Source organism: Podarcis raffonei, chromosome Z (genome assembly GCF_027172205.1).
Source record: "Podarcis raffonei isolate rPodRaf1 chromosome Z, rPodRaf1.pri, whole genome shotgun sequence".
Taxonomy (NCBI): domain Eukaryota; kingdom Metazoa; phylum Chordata; class Lepidosauria; order Squamata; family Lacertidae; genus Podarcis; species Podarcis raffonei.
In genome coordinates, this window is record NC_070621.1 from 19,112,397 (window position 1) to 19,132,265 (window position 19,869).

The following is a 19,869-nucleotide window of genomic DNA, read 5'->3' on the forward strand; positions in this document are numbered from 1 at the left end:
TCCCCCACCACCACTTTCTGAACACGGCCCAGGAGGAAGGAGCGGAACCACTGTATGACAGTGCCCCCAGCTCCCAGCCCCTCAAGACAGTCCAGAAGGATGTTGTGGTCGATGGTATCAAACGCCGCTGAGAGATCCAGCAGAACTAGGAAACAGCTCTCACCTTTGTCCCTAGACCGCCGGAGATCATCAACCAGTGCGACCAAGGCAGTTTCAGTCCCATGATGAGGCCTGAATCCCGACTGGAAGGGATCCAAATGGTCCGCTTCTTCCAGGTGTGCCTGGAGTTGTTCAGCAACCACTCGCTCAATCACCTTGCCGAAGAATGGAAGATTTGAGACTGGGCGATAATTGGCAATCGTGGCCGCATCTAAAGGTGGTTTTTTAAGAAGCGGTTTAATAACCACCTCTTTCAGCGGGTCTGGGAAGGCTCCCTCACGGAGGGAAGCATTCACCACCCCACGAAGCCCATCGCCCAGTCCTTCCCGGCTAGCTTTTATAAGCCAGGATGGGCAAGGATCCAGGAGACAGGTGGTTGGCTTCACTCGTCCAAGCAGCCTGTCCACATCCTCGGAGGTAACAGATTGGAATTGATCCCACATAACTTGACTAGACAGGACTCTAGCACTCTCCCACCCTGGCCCTGCTCCCACGGTGGAGTCTACTTCTTCTTCTTCCCGAATCTGAGCGATTTTATCTGCAAAAAACTTTGCAAAATCATTGCAGGAGATCATGTGGCCCGTACTGGGCCCTGATGTCGCAGGTGGTTCCGCTAAATTGTGAACCACCTGAAAAAGTCTCCTGCTGCTGTTTTCTGCAGATGCAATAGAGGCGGCGAAGAAGGTCTTCTTCGCCGTCGCTATTGCCACTTGGTAGGCTCGACGTTGAGCTCTAACCTGTGTCCGGTCAGATTCGGAGTGAGTTATCCGCCACCGGCGCTCTAGCCGTCTCAACGATTGTTTCATTGCCCTCAGATCCATGGAAAACCACGGAGCTCTCCGGGCTCCATGCAATTGGAGAGGGCGCTTCGGAGCCAAACAGTCAATAGCCCTGGTTAACTCCACATTCCAGCGGGCCACCAGGAAATTGGCTGAAAGGCCATCAACATGGGATAAAGCATCCCCTACCACTCTCTGGAAACCATTTGGATCCATTCAGTGGCGGGGGCGGACCATCCGAATCGGTCCCACCTCCCTGCAGAGGGGATGGGTCGCAGAGAAGTCCAGTTGCACCAGGAAGTGATCTGACCATGGCACTTCTTTCGTTTCGCTTTTACTTAGTGTCAGATCACCAACATCCATAGAGGTAAACACCAGGTCCAAGGCATGTCCGCGGCTATGGGTTGGGCCAGACTTATTCAGGGACAGCCCCATGGAGGCCATGCTTTCCACAAAGTCCCGAGCAGCCCCTTGTAAGGTCGTGTCGGCATGGATGTTAAAATCCCCTAGGACGACCAAGCTAGGTGTCTCCAGGAGAACATCCGCCACGACCTGAAGCAGCTCGGACAGGGAATCCTTGGTGCAGCGGGGAGGTCGGTACACCAAAAGGAATCCTGTACTGCCCCTATTGCCCAACTTCCAGAACATGCACTCAGAAAACTGGGTCTTCCCAATAGGACGCCTGGTGCAAACTAATGACTTCCTAAAAATCACTGCAACCCCCCCTCCCTGCCCACATGACCTGGGTTGCTGTGCGTAAGAGAAACCTGGTGGACAAGCAGCGGCAAGGACAGGCCCATCTGCTTCATCCAACCAAGTCTCTGTTACACATGCCAGGTCAAGTCCTCCATCCATGATCAAGTCATGGATGGCAGTGGTCTTATGAATCATTGACCTGGCATTGCACAGCAACACTTTCAGGTCGTGTGGGTATCCCTTGCTGATTCTAGTATCCATCCGGTCAGGACCAGACCCGGAGGCAGGGATAGTCCTCAGACAACGACTAAACCTGCCTCCTCTGTAATGACATGGTCTGGTCTTAGCGTAACTCCTCCTCCTACCCGTGATCACTGAGATCGGTTGTCCCAGTGCATCCCCCCCTGTGGAACATGCCCCAGCCATTTTGTTGGCTGGGACCTACTCCCCAGCAGCCCTGACCCCTCCCCTTAAGAACAAAATAACACCTTAAAAAAAAAAATACAAACAAATAACAATAAAAATTACAAAAACATAAAATCAAATAAATTCCCAGGCCCAATAAACATCCATCCCACCTCCACCCCCCCACATACAAAAAATTCAAAAGAAAAATTGTTTGCATTGCAAAGTTGAGAGAGACCCACATGGGCGTGGCCAGGATTTATTTATGGGGGCGCAGAACCGAGTTATGTGCAACACAATTGGTCAGTTAGTTAAACATTTTTATTTATTTACTTTGTTTACGGGGCAACTATGCCTCCCTGGCTATGCCACACTCAGAGCCACACACTCAGGGCCTGGTAGAAAGGACCAGGAGTGTGTGTTCTATCCACCTGGGCAACCCCTTCACAACACCTCTGGTGTCACGTGCCCCCCTTTCCAGTTCTCCGTCGCCGAGAAAGAGCTGGAGGCTGGGGTGTGGGCAATTATAAGCAGATCCTTCCATGGAGATTAACAGTTTCTGACTTTTCAATGGTTTTTATTGTGTGGTGCTATGTTTTTATTGATGTAAACTGCTTTGATATCTTTTTATCTTTATTCAACATTTTTAATTTTATTGAAGAAATTTTAACATAGTCAAACATTCAAATTACATTTTACAATTTCAATTAACACCCCCCCAACTTCCCACAACTTCCCTTCCTGGTTTATAGCATATCTGTTTCTTCTGCTCATAATTTTATATTCCTTGTATATTAAAATTAAGGTTGTATCATTTGTCTATTCTTCTCATTTTTACCACACAATTATAATTTCTGTTTGTATTTGTCCATTGTAAGTGTATTATTCGAATCCTGACAGTGAGTTCATTTCAGTGCATTGTTTCTGTATATACATCATAAAATATTCCCAATCTTTTTAAAAGTCGTTTTTGTCCTTATCTTTGAGTCTCTCAGTTAGCTGCACTATTTCTGCGTATTCCCTCAACTTTTCGTGCCAATGTTCATTCGTTGGTATTTCTTCGCTTTTCCATCTTTTTGTTGTTGTTGTTGAATAAATTTATTTCATCTGTCTGTAAACAAAGTGTTTAATAGTTATGGCATTTTTTGAAATGCATATGAAATCAGATGAGTTAGACTGTATCCCAGATGTAACAAAGCGCAGGGAAATAAATGGACAAATCAGCAACAAGAATTTGTTTTTAAGTCTGTACATTATCCACAAAGGCCCAAACAACAGAAGCAAATACTAGTGTCCCTAAAGTAGTGCCATTCAGAAGAAATCTTTCTTGTCAGTTAAATCCATCTCACAATAGCAACAGTTCATTTTTTTAAAACATTGGTATGGCACAGAATACATTAAAAATTCATCACAAGACAGCCAACTCAGTTATTCCAACCAAGACCATCTTCCATTTTCTCTTTTGTATGCAGAGTTCTGCAGTTCTCTTTTAAATGGACATACAAGTTAGTACTGTGCTCAAACTGACAATTTGGTTACACGTGTTTCGGATGACTAGTGCACAAGGCAGTTCACTCCACAATTTCTGCAGCAAGGGCATAACAGGCCAAATGAAGATTAGATTTGAAATGGTATCCGTTTGGACCGTTTTATCTTACAACTACCAACCTTCAAAACATACACTGACATCAAAGCAGCAAATCTTATTTCTCAGTTGATGATCTGATAGACTGATCTCAGACTAGGCTATAGGTGTATAGCTGGAGGTGGTAGTTTGTTGACAATGACAATGCAGTTTCATATAAAAACCCAAACTGCAAATCAAATTGGTCCTATGAAAAAATGAAACCGGACACACTCCAGATGGTTTACACTGGGATATCTAAAGTCCATGATGGCAGCCTTTTTACATTTCAACTTCAGAACAGGAGCTGGCAGAAATAAAAACAAAATTACGTGTCTGAGCTATTGCAGTGATGGAATGTCCCTGGGGATTCATTCAAGATAGGGATGGTGGTGAAGGGAAGGGAGAAGAGTATTGGCATCTTTCATAGTTTTGCAGTTACCCTTTTAAAAGCAGGATGAGCTTCAGACACCATGAAGAGTTTTGCAAGTCTACATAGAAGAGCAACAACAAAACTAAAGCAACACTTGTGACAGCTTTCAAGCAGCAAATTGGTTAATCAAACCAGGCACTGTATTTAAAAATGTGTATAGATAGAAAGATAGAGATGGAAGCAAACAAAAAAGAAGAGTGGATTAAAGGTAAGGATAAAGGGGAGGAAAGTAGAGATATGCATGCACTTTTCCCCTCCCAACCATGCTCTACAAAAGGAAGACTATATGTTTTCTTTAATAATCTATTATTTCTCTTTGGAATCTAGATACAGTATACCTGAATCCCTTCTTATTATCTTCCTTAAATGTCTCGTTTAATTGTTTATGTTGCAGCCAGTCATAAACCAAGTCTTTTATTTCCTCGTAATCTTTGAGTTTTAATTTCCCTTCTCTTTATTTGATATATTTTTAATGTCACAGCGGTCATACAAATAAACAAAAAATCCTGGCATGTCCACATTCCTTTTTTCCCCCTTTTCCTTTTTTTTTTTTAAAAAAACTTTCTTCAAACGACCTCTTTTCAGTTCAGGTAGCTGCTCTCTAGCGTGAAAGAGCTGCAGAAGGTGGCTGAACTGCTGGAGTCAATAGGCAAAATCTCCGAGATCCCACAATCGTCTCCATTAAAACTACTGATGTGGAAATCAGAGGTCGCTGTTGCAGCGCACCCCTCAGAAAAGGACCTCGCGATTCCGCATGGTCCATTTGTCAGGAACTGAAACCAAGTCTAGGTAAAACAAAGTACAGTGGTACCTCAGGTTACATACGCTTCAGGTTACAGACTCCACTAACCCAGAAATATTAACTCGGGTTAAGAACTTTGCTTCAGGATGAGAACAGAAATTGTGCTCCGGCGGCGCGGCAGCAGCAGGAGGCCCCATTAGCTAAAGTGGTGCTTCAGGTTAAGAACAGTTTCAGGTTAAGAACGGACCTCCGGAACGAATTAAGTACTTAACCCGAGGTACCACTGTAGCTAGTAAGACTGATTTTTAATTGTTAAGACGCTTCCACTTCATAGAGGCAACAAGAAGAAGCCCCAAACGAAAGGATGCAACTCCTTTTCAAATTACTATTTCCTCCTGAAATCCACCCCCCAAAAGCGTAATACAGTCAGCATATTATGTCACAGAAAGGGGTGGTGATGTGCATAAATTCGAGTCGCTGACCTGTCAATTGTCACTCAAAGTGTCTTTCACCTTTTGGGCAACAACTTACATATCTCTTTGACATATGACAGATCATATCGGTCTAATCCCATTCACTCAACCTCTTGTTCAAATAGTCCTTTATTTATGATTAGATAACCATCTTTCTTCCCTGGGAAAGACCCTGATGTTGGGAAAGATGGAGGGCACAAGGAGAAGGGGACGACAGAGGACGAGATGGTTGGACAGTGTTCTCGAAGCTACCAGCATGAGTTTGACCAAACTGCGGGAGGCAGTGGAAGACAGGAGTGCCTGGCATGCTCTGGCCCATGGGGTCACAAAGAGTCGGACACGACTAAACGACTAAACAACAACAAACCATTTTTCTGCCTTTTGTTACCCGGTATTGCTCATTGATAGCTTGCTGGAAAGGTCGAGTACCGGAATTGTGGCTGCCAATTACCTGGCTGCTCGGGACCACCCGAACATTTGGGAATATTTACTGTGTTTTCATTCATAAAAATGAGTTTACCCGCATTAATACCCTAAGTCCCGCGAGGCGCGTTTCTCTACTTTGCCCCCTGCTGTTTGATGGATACTCTGCAGAGGTTTTGCAGAGTCTAGCCTGCTGCTTACAAGGCTATTCCTATAGAGACTGCTGTTTTATAAGGGGATTTAAAATCTAATGGGCTACCGGTGCTTGTCAGCGATGCTATCTGTCTGCGCTGTGCTTGTGCATACTCGAGAGTAAAAATGTACTTTCCTACGAGCATATTTTCCATAACACTAGGAGCTGGAGCTTTGAAGGCTAATGCTTAACTGGGAATCAGGGCAGCAGTCCCTTGATCATAATCAGTGGTCAGTGGTGGATGGGGAACCATTGCCACCTGCATCCACACATACGTGGCCATTCTCAGGCGGGCACAAAAACTGCGTCTCTCCAGTCTGGCTTTGAGTGACAAGGAGCCCACCCGTTCACATGCTCACTGGGCCGCTCATCCGCTGCTCTGGGCGGTCGGGCATCTCGGCGGAGGAATCCAGTTGCTTGCATTGGTCATCAAAGCAGAAAGATGGGGAAAGACAGCGGGAGAGAGATGCAGGAAGAGGAAAAAAGGAGTGAGGAAGGAGGCAGAAGTGACAGCAGCGAGGGGGGGGGGGGAGAGGAGGAGGCAGGCAGGCAGGCAGGCAGGCAGATGGATCAACGGAGGAGGGAGGGAGGGAGGCAGAGCAGACCCCAATGGCTATTGGCAGAGTGCGAAAGGTGACGAAAAGCAACATTTTTTAGTTTCTAGTCCATGGTCTCTCCCGGCTTCGGAGGCGCCAGGGGCACAAGAGACCAGGAGTGCATCTGCAGCTCCTTGCCAAGGGTGCAAGGGAGATTAGGTACGCTGCTGCCCCCACCTCCAGGTGCTTTTGATACCTCTTCTTCCCCGCTGCTCTCTACTATCATTGCCCAATCCCATGCTGTGTCCACTCATGGCTTCGCCCCGCTAGCTTTACTTCTGCCTCGCTTGCCTCAGCCACCCAAGAGGAAGAAGTGTGCACAGTCCCTCGCCTGAGGGAGAAGGACTGAGCTACCAGTCAGAGGTGAAACCGCCAGAGGGCTTCCCATGGAGGGCCAACCTCGTCTGCACACTTACAAACACCATTGCAGGTGCCCAGGGCCGTGGAGGAGCAGCGTTTGGCGTTTGTAAAAATACAAAACGGGGGGCGGTACTTTGGAAGGTCCCCATCTGCTACTGGATCTTCAGCCCTCAGGAGAGATTGCTAGGCAAGTGGAGAAAAGACTCAGGCAATGCAGTGTATCAGATCAAATAAGCTTTAAAATTTGATCCTGGTTATTCAGTTGTAGATCGTGAAGCTGAGGCTCCAATACTTTGGCCACCTCATGAGAAGAGAAGACTCCCTGGGAAAGACCCTGATGTTGGGAAAGATTGAGGGTACAAGGAGAAGGGGACGACAGAGGACGAGATGGTTGGATAGTGTTCTCGAAGCTACCAGCATGAGTTTGACCAAACTGTGGGAGGCAGTGGAAGACAGGAGTGCCTGGCGTGCTCTGGTCCATGGGGTCACGAAGAGTCGGACATGACTAAACGGCTAAACAACAACAATTCAGTTGTAACTGGGTAGCCAGAGATGGGCAGAAGAAGAACCCAGAACAGAGACATATTTGAACCTTTATACCTTAGGTTTTCGGGCAGTATGAAATGTCGCAAGCTGTCACATTACACGTAAAGGTGGGGTGGATTGAGGTACATTGGTGAGGCATGGAAGGAGGCACACAGATGCAAAGACAGTGGTGCTGGGTGCAGACACATTTGCATTTGATAGGGTTACACAGGAGTGACAACTTTAGGTAGTTCAGACAAGAGGTTGATGGACGAAATCGGAGTGGTACATATACAAATATCATATTGGTACATATAATCGGAGTGGTACATATACAAATATCATATTGACATTTATGCTTTGCCTTTACAGGAAGGGAAGAAAGACATTACAAGTCAAAGGCAAGTTTGAGGACAGGCTGGTGGCTGACACTCTCAAGACTCCACGATTAAGAAGCAATTTAGTTGCATGGGATACCATAGAAGGATCTTAGCCCCAGGAAAGATTTTGCAACAGTTTTGTCTTTGTATCTCAATAAATGTTTATTGCTTCAAAGTCATTTGTCCTTCTTACACTATTTGTTACATTCAAAATGGTTACAGTTTGTTATTCCATCAGAGTTTCTACATTTGTTTCAGATTAATACAGTGGTACCTCGGGCTAAGAACTTAATTCGTTCCAGAGGTCCATTCTTAACCTGAAACTGTTCTTAGCCTGAAGCACCACTTTAGCTAATGGGGCCTCCAGCTGCCACCGCACCACCAGAGCACGATTTCTGTTCTCATCCTGAAGCAAAGTTCTTAACCCGAGGTACTATTTCTGGGTTAGCGGAGTCTGTAACCTGAAGCGTCTGTAACCTGAAGCGTCTGTAACCCGAGGTACCACTGTACAAGTGCTAAGTCAGGAATGGTTTAAGAGTCAAAAGGGTTTTTAAAAAATTATTATTATTACATGCACAGGAGCATAAGAAAACCATTTCAGGTACATTCAGTAAAAAGTTCCAAGTAAAAGGGTGGTTTCTGAAAGGTTTCCTTAGAGAAAACAGCAAAAATCAAGTCTAAATAGCACTTTTCCTTTGCATATTTGAGTCTTCCTCTTTCAGTTGACTCCCCGCTGCATAAATTAACAGGCCACTTTGGCTTGTTAGCATGTCTTGGGTGCATTTATACACACGCGAGCGCGAGCACGCGCACACACACACACACACACACACACACACACACACACACTGTATGTGTGTGTGTTCTCTGTATGTATGTTCTTCTTCTTCTTCATTTACAACAGCAGAGCCCCAGAGCAAAGAGGGCAGCATCAACCACGGCAGAGCACTAGAAAGTACTGGTAGTAACTGACTTGGGGTATTGCAGACTCCTGGTGGTTCCCCGCTCCTATTGATGCTGTTCTCAAATTTCTGGTGACTGCTTTAACAAGATACTAAGAAAATAGAGAGCTACATACAAAGTCATCAGTTACAACAGATCCCTTTAGTGAAAATGGAACAGTTACGGTAAATCGGCTAATAATGGAACAGGAGATTGAGATGGCAATAAAAAGAATGAAGACAGGGAAAGCTCCAGGCCCAGACGGTATTTTGGCAAAATATTATAAGATACTAAGCGGGCAATTATTGCCGGTGCTATGTGAGGTTATGAATAATATTTTGAAAGACGGGAAAATTCTGAATACATGGAAAGAGGCGCACATTACCCTGATTCCAAAGAAAGACACTGATGGTTTGAATCAGGCCTATCTCATTATTGAACAATGACTATAAGTTATTTGCAGATGTTCTGGCTAATAGATTAAAAATTGTGTTAAATGAAGTAATCCATAAGAACCAAGCTGGTTTTTTACCTGGTCGACAGCTGAAAGATAACGTTAGGAATATATTGGATATAATTGAGTATTTGGAGACCAGGAATGATAAACAAGTAGCGCTAATGTTTATCAACGTGGAAAAAGTGATTGATAATATTTCGTGGCATTTTATGAAAGAAAATTTAAAAATGATGGGAATAGGGGAAATGTTTTTGAAAGGTATCGGTGCCATATATTAAGAACAAAAAGCCAAACTCATAATAAATAATAATTTGTCCAATAACTTTGATATCTCCAAAGGTACAAGGCAGGGTTGCCCGCTGTCACCATTGTTGTTTATTATGGTCCTGGAGGTATTAAATAAGAATTTGAAATAATTGCCAGAAATCAGAGGTATTAAGGTGGGGGCAAAAGAGTTTAAATTAAAAGCCTTTGCAGATGACCTAGTCTTAACAGTAGAAGATCCAAAGAATAGTGTACGAGAAGCTCTGGTGAAAATGGATGAATTTGGGCAAGTAGCAGGATTCAAACTTAATAAAATTAAGACCAAAATGTTAGTTAATAATATGAATAAAGAACAGATAGAGGAATTGCAATGTAGGTCAGAAATTATGGTGGCTAAGAAAGTGAAATATCTTGGAATCCGGTTGACATCGAAAAATATAAATTTATTTAAGGATAATTATGAAATCACATGGAGGGAAATCAAGAAAGACCTTGAGATTTGGAATAGATTTGAACTGTCTTTTTAAAGCAGAATATCAGTGATATAAATGAATATTTTGCCTAGAATGTTACTCTTATTTCAAACAATCCCAGTGATCAAGGGGACAGGACAATTTAGAGAATGGCAAAAAATATTATTGAGATTTGTCTGGCAGGGGAAGAAGCCGAGGATAAAATCTAAAATATTAACAGATATAAAAGAAATAGGTGGATTCTCCATGCCAGATCTGAAACTTTATTTTGAGGCATCCTGTCTCGTTTGGCTAAGAGAATGGATAACATTGGAAAATATGAATCTTTTGGATTTGGAAGGTCACGATAATAGGTACGGGTGGCACTCGTACCTTTGGTATTATAAGGTAAAAGTTCATAAAGGTTTCCTAAACCATGAGATTAGAAGGACAATTTATGAGGTATGGGAAAGAAATAAAAACTTATTGGAAAGGCACTTCCGGGTTGGCGCCAGCGGTTCATGGCGGCGTCCCTCTGTTCTTCTGAAGGACGTGCTCTGTGAGTTCGGGTCCTGTCCACTACAGCAAAAGCGGGGACCGTCTTAAAACACATGCCTGTGACGTGGAGACTCGGCAGGCACCTTTTGCGCCCCCTCCTTCTGTAAAGAAACCCCCCTTTTTGGGAGGTTTCGGAGCGGTGAGGAGAGAGCGGCGCGGTGCTACGAGGTGATCGCTACCTCGCGGAGTGAAGCTGCATTGCCGGGACCGGAGAGCGCCAACTTCTTTCCTGAAACTAATTTTGATTATACAACTACCCGTGAGTAGAACAATTTGGAAGACTATTAAGAACATATTAAAGACTGCTTAAATCTTGGGAAGATGTATAAATTTTAACCTTAATTCGGAGCTATAGCGGGAAGGCTTAAACAGGAAGTCCGCCTTCCGTTTTTGTAAATAAAACAAAGCAAAGAGGCTGCAAGCAAAGTTTTTGGAAAGTTATTTATAAACATCAAAACCCAGTTCTTTGAAGGACTCTCCCCCCCCTCTTTTGGCAGGAGAAAGAGGGGGTGCTTTTTTATGGACACTTTGAATACCTGCAGGGGTTTAGTTTTTTAAACAGGAAGAAATCCACCATCTTAAACCTGGACTTGGTCTGCTGAGGGTTTGCTATATTTTGTTACTTTGTTACTTGGAATGAACTCTCTCTGGGTGAGAAAGTAAAGACTTTGTTTCCAGTGGTTCATAAACTTATAAAAAAGGCACAAAAGCAACAAATTTGGACTATAATTGAAACTTTAAAACTTTTTTTAAGTATCAAAAACTTTGGGAAGTATCAAAACTTTGAGAATAAATTGCAACTATCTCCCCCAAGAGGTTGGCTTTTGAAATTGTTACAAGGACTGGCATTAGGAAATTTCCATTGCCATAAGAGATCTGTGAGGCTGGGGATTTTCCACTGGTAAAACAGACTGTGAGAATGTGAGACCGTGAGACTCTGGTGTGACCTTGAAATTCCTTTTATTGTTATGGCAAAAGAGCTTCGTGAGGGAACTTTGAGATCGGGGAAACAGTGGCAACATACTCGAAGGCAGTCAATAGCAGGTCTTTCGTCATCCTCTAATATACCTCCAGCCCCAACACAACCTAAGGTAATGATTTCAGAAGAGACTTTCGTTAAAGCTTTTGAAAAAATAAATGCATCATTGGAGCAATTAAATAAGGATATGAAAAGAAATACACAATCTATTCAGGAATTAATTGAGGAAAATAAAGTAATAAAGCAAACAGCGGAGGAAGCTAAACAAATAGCTGAGACTGCAATTAGTACGGCATCTGCCACTGAATTGAAAGTACAAAAGTTGGAAGTAGAAGAAATTCCAGACCTACGAAAACAATTGGACGACCATAAACTGAAATTGTCTATGTTTGAGCTAAAAGATAAACAAGGTAATTTAAGGGTTAGAGGAATTCCAGAATTGGAACCTGGCAGTTTGGCAGATTTCATTACCAAAGAATTTCAGGACTATTGGAATTTGGAAAAGGAGGAATTTGGAATTGTGACAGCATTTAGATTGGGAAGAGGAGGAAAGAAAGAAAAGAACAGAATAAGAGATTGCCTGATTACATTACGATCCAAAGAGGAGAGAGACAAAATTCTGAGTTGCCACTACGAAAAATCCTTAGAAGTCGCACAGTCAAGAGTGGAAATCTTCAAGGATATACCGAAATTTCTTTTGGAGTTAAGAGGGGACTACTATGATCTAGTAGGCCTCTTGAGGAAGAACAAAATCAACTTTAGGTGGGAATTTCCCCAGGGCCTATCTTTTACATACAAAGGAAGGAAAATTAAAATCAAATCGGTGGAGGACAAAATTAGATTTTTGGAGAAACACGAGGAAGATCTACACAAAGAGACAGGACAACAGCCGGGTGTATCTGCATTGGATGTACTGAACCTATCTTTTGGATTGAACAACAGAGTGAAACCAACAGAGGAAGAACAACTTCAAGGCGCAGTTGGAGGAAAAGCAGAATAAGTACACCATGTCGCTACAAATATTAAGTTGGAATATTAATGGCTGTAACGTCCCCGAAAGGAGAAGGAATTTTTTTCATATATTACAAAAAGAACAACTGGATGTGATCTGCCTACAAGAAACACATGTGACTAGAATACACAGGAAACTCCTCAGTAATAAAAAATTAGGACAGGAATTTATCTCATCGGACAAAGTAAAAAAAAGAGGAGTTGTGATTTATGCAAAGGAAAATCTATCACCGAAATTAAAATTTAAAGATGAATATGGAAGAATTTTGGCAATTGAAATTCAGCTGCAAGGAGAGAGATTCTTAATTGTAGGGATTTATGTTTTTTTTTTTAATAATATTTTTATTGAACAATTTTTTATATAACAGAAACAAAACATACATAAGCAAACATCAAACAATAATAAAACATAAAACAAGTACCATTTCATAACCCAATTTCTAAACCTTACTTCCTCGACCTCCCCTTACTTCCCGTTTCTGTATTCCAAATTCTTACAGTTATTCAGCGAAATCTTGCCTTATTTTATTATAAATTTATAGTATTCACCCTTATTCTCTTTATCATAACCATTACTAATAGTAACCATTTGTTTTAATCCAACATCATTCTAACTGTCACCAATTTTATAATGTTTCTTTAAATATTCCTTGAACTTTTTCCATTCTTCTTCCGCCGCTTCTCTTCCCTGGTCTCGGATTCTGCTCGTCATCTCTGCCAAGCTCATATAGTCCATCACCTTCATCTGCCATTCTTCCAGTGTGGGTAGATCCTGTGTCTTCCAGTACTTTGCAATAAGTATTCTAGCTGCAGTTGTGGCATACATAAAAAAGGTTGTGTCTGTCTTTAGCACCCCCTGGCCGACAATACCCAAGAGAAAGGCCTCTGGTTTCTTGGGGAAAGTATATTTAAATACCTTTTTCAGTTCATTATATATCATTTCCCAGAATGCCTTAATCTTCGGGCATGTCCACCAGAGGTGAAAGAATGTACCTTCCTTTTCTTTACATTTCCAACATTTATTATCAGGCAAATGGTAAATCTTTGCAAGCTTGACTGGGGTTATGTACCACCTGTAAATCATTTTCATTATATTTTCTCTTAAGGCGTTACACGCCGTAAACTTCAACCCGGTGGTCCACAACTTTTCCCAGTCAGCAAACATAATGTTATGACCAATGTCCTGAGCCCATTTAATCATAGTTGATTTAACCGTTTCATCTTGTGTGTTCCATTTCAGCAGCAAATTGTACATTTTTGACAAATTCTTAGTACTGGGTTCTAACAGTTCAGTCTCTAATTTTGACTTTTCCACCTGGAAGCCTATTTTTCTGTCTAGTTTAAACACTTCATTTATTTGATGATAGTGTAACCAATCTCTCACCTTTCCTTTTAATTTTTCAAAACTCTGCAATCTCAGTTTATCCCCTTCCTTTTCCAAAATTTCCCAATATCTTGGCCATTTCGACTCCATGTTTAGCTTTTTAACTGCCTTAGCTTCCATTGGTGATAACCATCTTGGAGTCTTATTTTCCAGCAAGTCCTTATATTTAACCCAAACATTCAACAGTGCTTTTCTGACAATATGATTTTTGAAACTTTTATGCGCTTTAACCTTGTCATACCACAAATATGCATGCCACCCAAAAATGTTGTTAAATCCTTCCAAATCCAAAATGTCTGTGTTTTCAAGAAGCAGCCATTCTTTCAGCCAGCAAAAAGCTGCCGCTTCATAGTACAGTTTAAAGTCTGGCAGGGCAAACCCCCCTCTTTCCTTTGAATCCGTTAATATCTTAAGTTTTATTCTGGGCTTCTTGCCCTGCCAGACAAATTTAGATATATCTTTCTGCCACTTCTTGAAACAGTCCATTTTATAATTGTAGGGATTTATGCACCAAATGAAGGAAAATCGGAATTCTTAAAAAAGCTACATGAGATTTTGCTGGACTATTTGGACTATAATTTGATTCTGATGGGAGATATGAATGGAGTGGTTTCAACTAATATGGACAAAGCACAGAAACAGGTAATTACCAATGATGGTAGATTACCAAAAACCTTCTTTGAAATGACAGATATCTTGGATTTCATTGATACTTGGAGATTTAAGAACCCTCTAGAAAAAGAGGGAACTTTTTTCTCTGAGGCAAAAATGACATTGATCAAGGATTGATCAAATATGGGCAACCAGAGGACTGGCTCCGAAAATCACGAAAGTGGAAATTTGTCCTAAAACTTGCTCCGACCATAATGCAGTTAAGATGGATTTGAAATTAATGCCAACTGGATCCTTTAGATGGAGAATGAATGACTCTTTATTCAGAAATGAAGATATGATTAAAAAGGCCCCAAAACCCTGAGAGACTATTTTGAGATAAATTTGAGTACAACGGTCGAGAAAAGAGTAATATGGGACACGAGTAAAGCTGTTATGAGAGGATTTTTTATACAGCAGAACGCAATCAGGAAAAGACTACAAAATGAGAAAAAAGATAAAATCTTGGAAAAAATAAAAGAAGGTGAAAAGAAACTGAGATTGAATCCAAAATCACAGGAGATTTTGAAAGAGATAAAGTTATACCAAGTACAGTATACGAAATTGATGAATCAAGAAATAGAGTGGAAAATTAAACAAATGAGACAAAAAACCTTCGAGTCGGCAAATAAATGCGGGAAACTGTTGGCTTGGCAATTGAAAAAAAGACAAAAATTGAATACCATAACAAACTTGGAAGTGGAAGGAAAGAACATACAGAACCCAGGAGAGATAAGAAAGTGCTTCCAGAGGTATTTTAAACAGCTATATACACAGGAGCCGCAGAAAGAAATAGACATTGATTGCTTTTTGAAACTAAATGGTCTACCAACAATTTCACAAGAAAATAAATTAATGCTGAACTATAAAATAACGGATCAGGAAATAGAATCGGCCATTCAGAATATGCAATTGGGCAAGTCACCAGGTCCGGACAGTTTGTCCGCGAAGTACTACAAATCACTGAAGGATTGGATAATACAACCATTAAAGGACGTTTGCAATGAGATACTGGACGGGAAAAGGGCACCCGAGTCGTGGAAGGAAGCTTATATTACACTTATACCAAAAACAGAATCTGAAAAGACACAGCTTAAAAACTACCGCCCCATATCCCTACTTAATGTGGATTACAAAATATTTGCAGACATTTTGGCTAAAAGATTGAAAAAAGTATTAGCTGAAGGAATCCATAAAGATCAAGCGGGCTTTCTCCTGGGCAGACATTTGTCTGACAATACAAGGAACATCATAAACATTTTGGAGAAACTACAAGAGGACATTAATATTAAAGCTGTTCTTATATTTGTGGACGCGGAGAAAGCCTTTGACAACATTTCTTGGAGTTTTATGAAGAAAAATCTACAAGGGATGGGGGTTGGTCAGGGGTTTGAGAATGGTATAGGTGCAATCTACTCAGAGCAAAAGGCCAAGCTAATTGTTAATAATGTAGTAACAGAAGAATTTAAAATTGAGAAAGGTACACGACAAGGATGCCCAATCTCCCCATTGCTTTTTATATCTGTTTTGGAGGTCCTGTTAAATATAATAAGAAGGGATCAATTGGTTAAAGGTATTCAGGTGGGAGCAAAACAGTATAAATTGAAAGCATATGCAGATGATTTGGTATTGACACTGCAGGAACCAGAGTCCAGTACAAAAAGAGTACTGGAATTAATTCAAGAGTTTGGAATAGTAGCTGGTTTTAAACTAAATAAAATGAAAACTAAGGTGTTGGAGAAAAATTTAACAGACAGTGAGAAAGAGAAATTCCAGAGAGAGACAGGATTAACTTTGGTTAAGAAAGTGAAATATCTAGGGGTGAATTTGACAGCAAAGAATGTTAACCTATACAAAGACAATTATGAAAAATGTTGGTCGGAGGTGAAAAGGGATTTAGAGGTTTGGTCAAACTTGAAATTGTCATTGCTGGGCCGAATTGCTGTTATAAAGATGAATGTATTGCCTAGAATGCTATTTCTGTTTCAAGCATTGCAGATTATAGATAAGATGGAGTGTTTCAAGAAGTGGCAGAAAGATATTTCAAGATTTGTCTGGCAGGGCAAGAAACCCCGAATAAAATTTAAGATTTTGACTGATGCTAAAGAAAGGGGAGGGTTTGCCCTGCCGGACTTTAAATTGTACTATGAATCAGCTGTGTTTTGCTGGCTGAGGGAATGGCTACTTATTGAAAATACGGATGTGTACTGGGAATTGGGGGTTGCTCGTGCGTAAGTTGCCGCCACTCTCGGCGAGGTTGCCTGGATAAACCTTCCCCTGGCTGAATCCCCTGATTCCACGTCTGTCTCAGTCACTGGCAGAATCCGTCAGTGGGCGTTTCCTGAACTTCTTCCAACATAAAAGTTCCTTGACGGATAGTCTCCGTCTAGCCTCCCTGCGCGGAAGTCTTCTGCGCAGGGTGGGCGTGGGCGGTGGAGGACCCGTACTCTCCCCGCTAGTCTCTGGCGAAGAGTCCTGGAGCCATCTCTCCAAAGCCCGCCTCTGCCCGCCTTTCTCCCTGGTGTAACGCTGATTTCCTTCCCTGGTCGCTGAGTCCCCTCCTTTCCTGCTGGGCCCTTCTCCGGCATCGCTTGGGAGCCCTTCCTCCACTCCTGGCTGCGATGGCAGTTCCCTGACAGGATGTTTTGGATTTGGAAGGTTTTAATAATGCATTCGGATGGCATGCATATTTGTGGTATGATAAGGTCAAAGTACACAGAGCATTCAAGAATCATATTGTTAGAAAATCCCTCTTCAATGTCTGGATAAGATATAAGGACTTACTGGAAAACAAAACCCCAAGGTGGCTGTCTCCAATGGAAGCAAAAGCTTTGAAAAAACTCAATATGGAGGCCAATTGGCCGAAGTATTGGGAAATTTTAGAACAGGAAGGAGATAAGTTGAAATTACAGAGTTTTGAAAAGTTAAAGAGCAAGGTGCGTTATTGGCTCCATTATTATCAAATAATGGAGGTTTATAATTTGGATAAAAAAATTGGTTTTCAGATGGAAAAATCAAAATTGGAAACACAGCTATTAGATTCCAAAAGTAAAAATTTGTCAAAAATGTATAACTTGCTGTTGAAATGGAATACTCAAGATGAGACGGTGAAATCAGCTATGATTAAGTGGGCGCAGGATGTTGGACATAATATTATGGCAGCTGACTGGGAACAGTTATGGACCACTGGTATTAAATTTACGGCATGCAATGCCTTAAGAGAGAACATTATGAAAATGGTTTACAGATGGTACATGACACCAGTCAAGCTAGCAAAAATTTACCACTTGTCTGATAATAAATGTTGGAAATGTAAAGAGGCTGAAGGTACATTCTTTCACCTTTGGTGGACATGCCCAAAGATCAAGGCCTTTTGGGAAATGATCTATAATGAAATTAAAAGGGTATTTAAGTATACCTTTCTGAAAAAACCAGAGGCCTTTCTCTTGGGCATGGTCGGCCAATTGGTGCCAAAGAAGGATAGAACTTTCTTTATGTATGCTACGACAGCAGCAAGAATACTTATTGCAAAACATTGGAAGACACAAGATTTACCCACCCGGGAAGATTGGCAGATGAAGATGATCGACTACATGGAAATGGCAGAAATGACCAGCAGAATTCGAGACCAGGGAGAAGAGAAGGTGGAAGAAGATTGGAAGAAATTTAAAGACTATTTACAGAAATACGGCAAAATTAAAGAAGTTTAGAAAGAGACTGGTATTAAACAATTTGACTTTTGCAAAAGCTGTTTTTAAGATTATGTGTAATATATTATTATGAAAAAGCAGGTAATGTTAAATCAGAAGGATTTGCTAAAATAACAAATTAAAATAGAATGCAAAAAGGGAGGCGAGAGGAAGTCAAAGGAACAAGTTAATGAAAGGACATTTTGGAAAGTTTAATTTTATGTGCTGTTTTTTTTCTTTTATGTGTTTTATTGTTCATCTTTCTTTCTTGTTTCGTATTTTTTCTTTTTTGTATTTGTGTAGTGTGTAGTGGTTTTTGTTGTTATTGTTATTGTTATCGTTGAGTTTATTGTTAAAACCTCAATAAATATAAATTTTTTTAAAAAACTTATTGGAAAGAAAGACACCATGGTGGATATCACTGATAGGGGTAGTGACGGTTAAAAAAGTAAATATGGAGGGAAGGCGAGCCACCTATGAGGAAATTACCAGATGAACAGAACAAGGGTTAAAGCTTAAACCATATGAACAAACTGAAGGTTTGTTTACAGGTTGGTTGCAATACCACCAGGCAAATGATATACTTAAAGAAGACAAGAGGAAAGCTGGGTTTGAAGATAAAAAAAATCAAGATTTCAAATACAGTGGTACCTCGGGTTACATACGCTTTAGGTTACATACACTTCAGGTTACAGACTCCGCTAACCCAGAAATAGTACCTTGGGTTAAGAACTTTGCTTCAGGATGAGAACAGAAATTGTGCTCTGGCAGCATGGCAGCAGCAGGAGGCCCCATTAGCTAAAGTGGTGCTTCAGGTTAAGAACAGTTTCAGGTTAAGAACGGACCTCCAGAACGAATTAAGTATGTAATCAGAGGTACCACTGTAGAATTGTTGGAAGGCAGAGGTAAAACACAATCCAAAATGTACAATCTGTTGTTAGAATGGTTTAGAAAGATGAGAAAGTGAAAGAAGCTATGATAAAATGGGCTTTAGATTTTGGGTACAACATTGAATTGGATCCATGGATAAAATTATGGAATGAAAGTATTAAATTTACAACTTGTACGGCTCTGAAATAAAATTTAATGAAGATGATATATAGATGGCATTTGACACCGGTAAAGTTAGCAAAAATGTACAGGATGAGGGATAAAAAATGTTGGAAATGTAAAGATGGAGATGGAGAATTCTATCACATGTGGTGGACTTGTGATAAAGTAAAGACATTTTGGGAGTTGATCTACAACAAATTAAAGAAAATTTTTAGATATACCTTCCCCAAAAAGCTGGAAGCTTTTTTGCTTGGCTTGAAGGGAAACAAGATTATGAAGTTAGATCAAAGTCTATTCATGTATGCCACAGCGGCAGCGAGGACTTTCTTGGCCCAAAAATGGAAATCACAATAAATTCCTACTATTGCGGAGTGGCAGGCAAAGATGATGGATTTTGCTGAGTTGGCCAAACTGACTTGCAGGATTCGAGACCAGGACAATCAGAAATTCCAGAAAGACTGGAGTAAATTTATTGTATATGTAAAGGGAATTGGGGTTGCTCGTGCGTAAGGGGGCTGCTGCTCTAGGCAACGTTGTCTGGCTAAACCTTTCCCTGGCTGGACAGGCCTTTCTCCGTGGCTGTCTCAGTCACTGGCAGAATCCGTCAGTGGGCGTTTCCTGAACTTCTTCCAACATAAAAG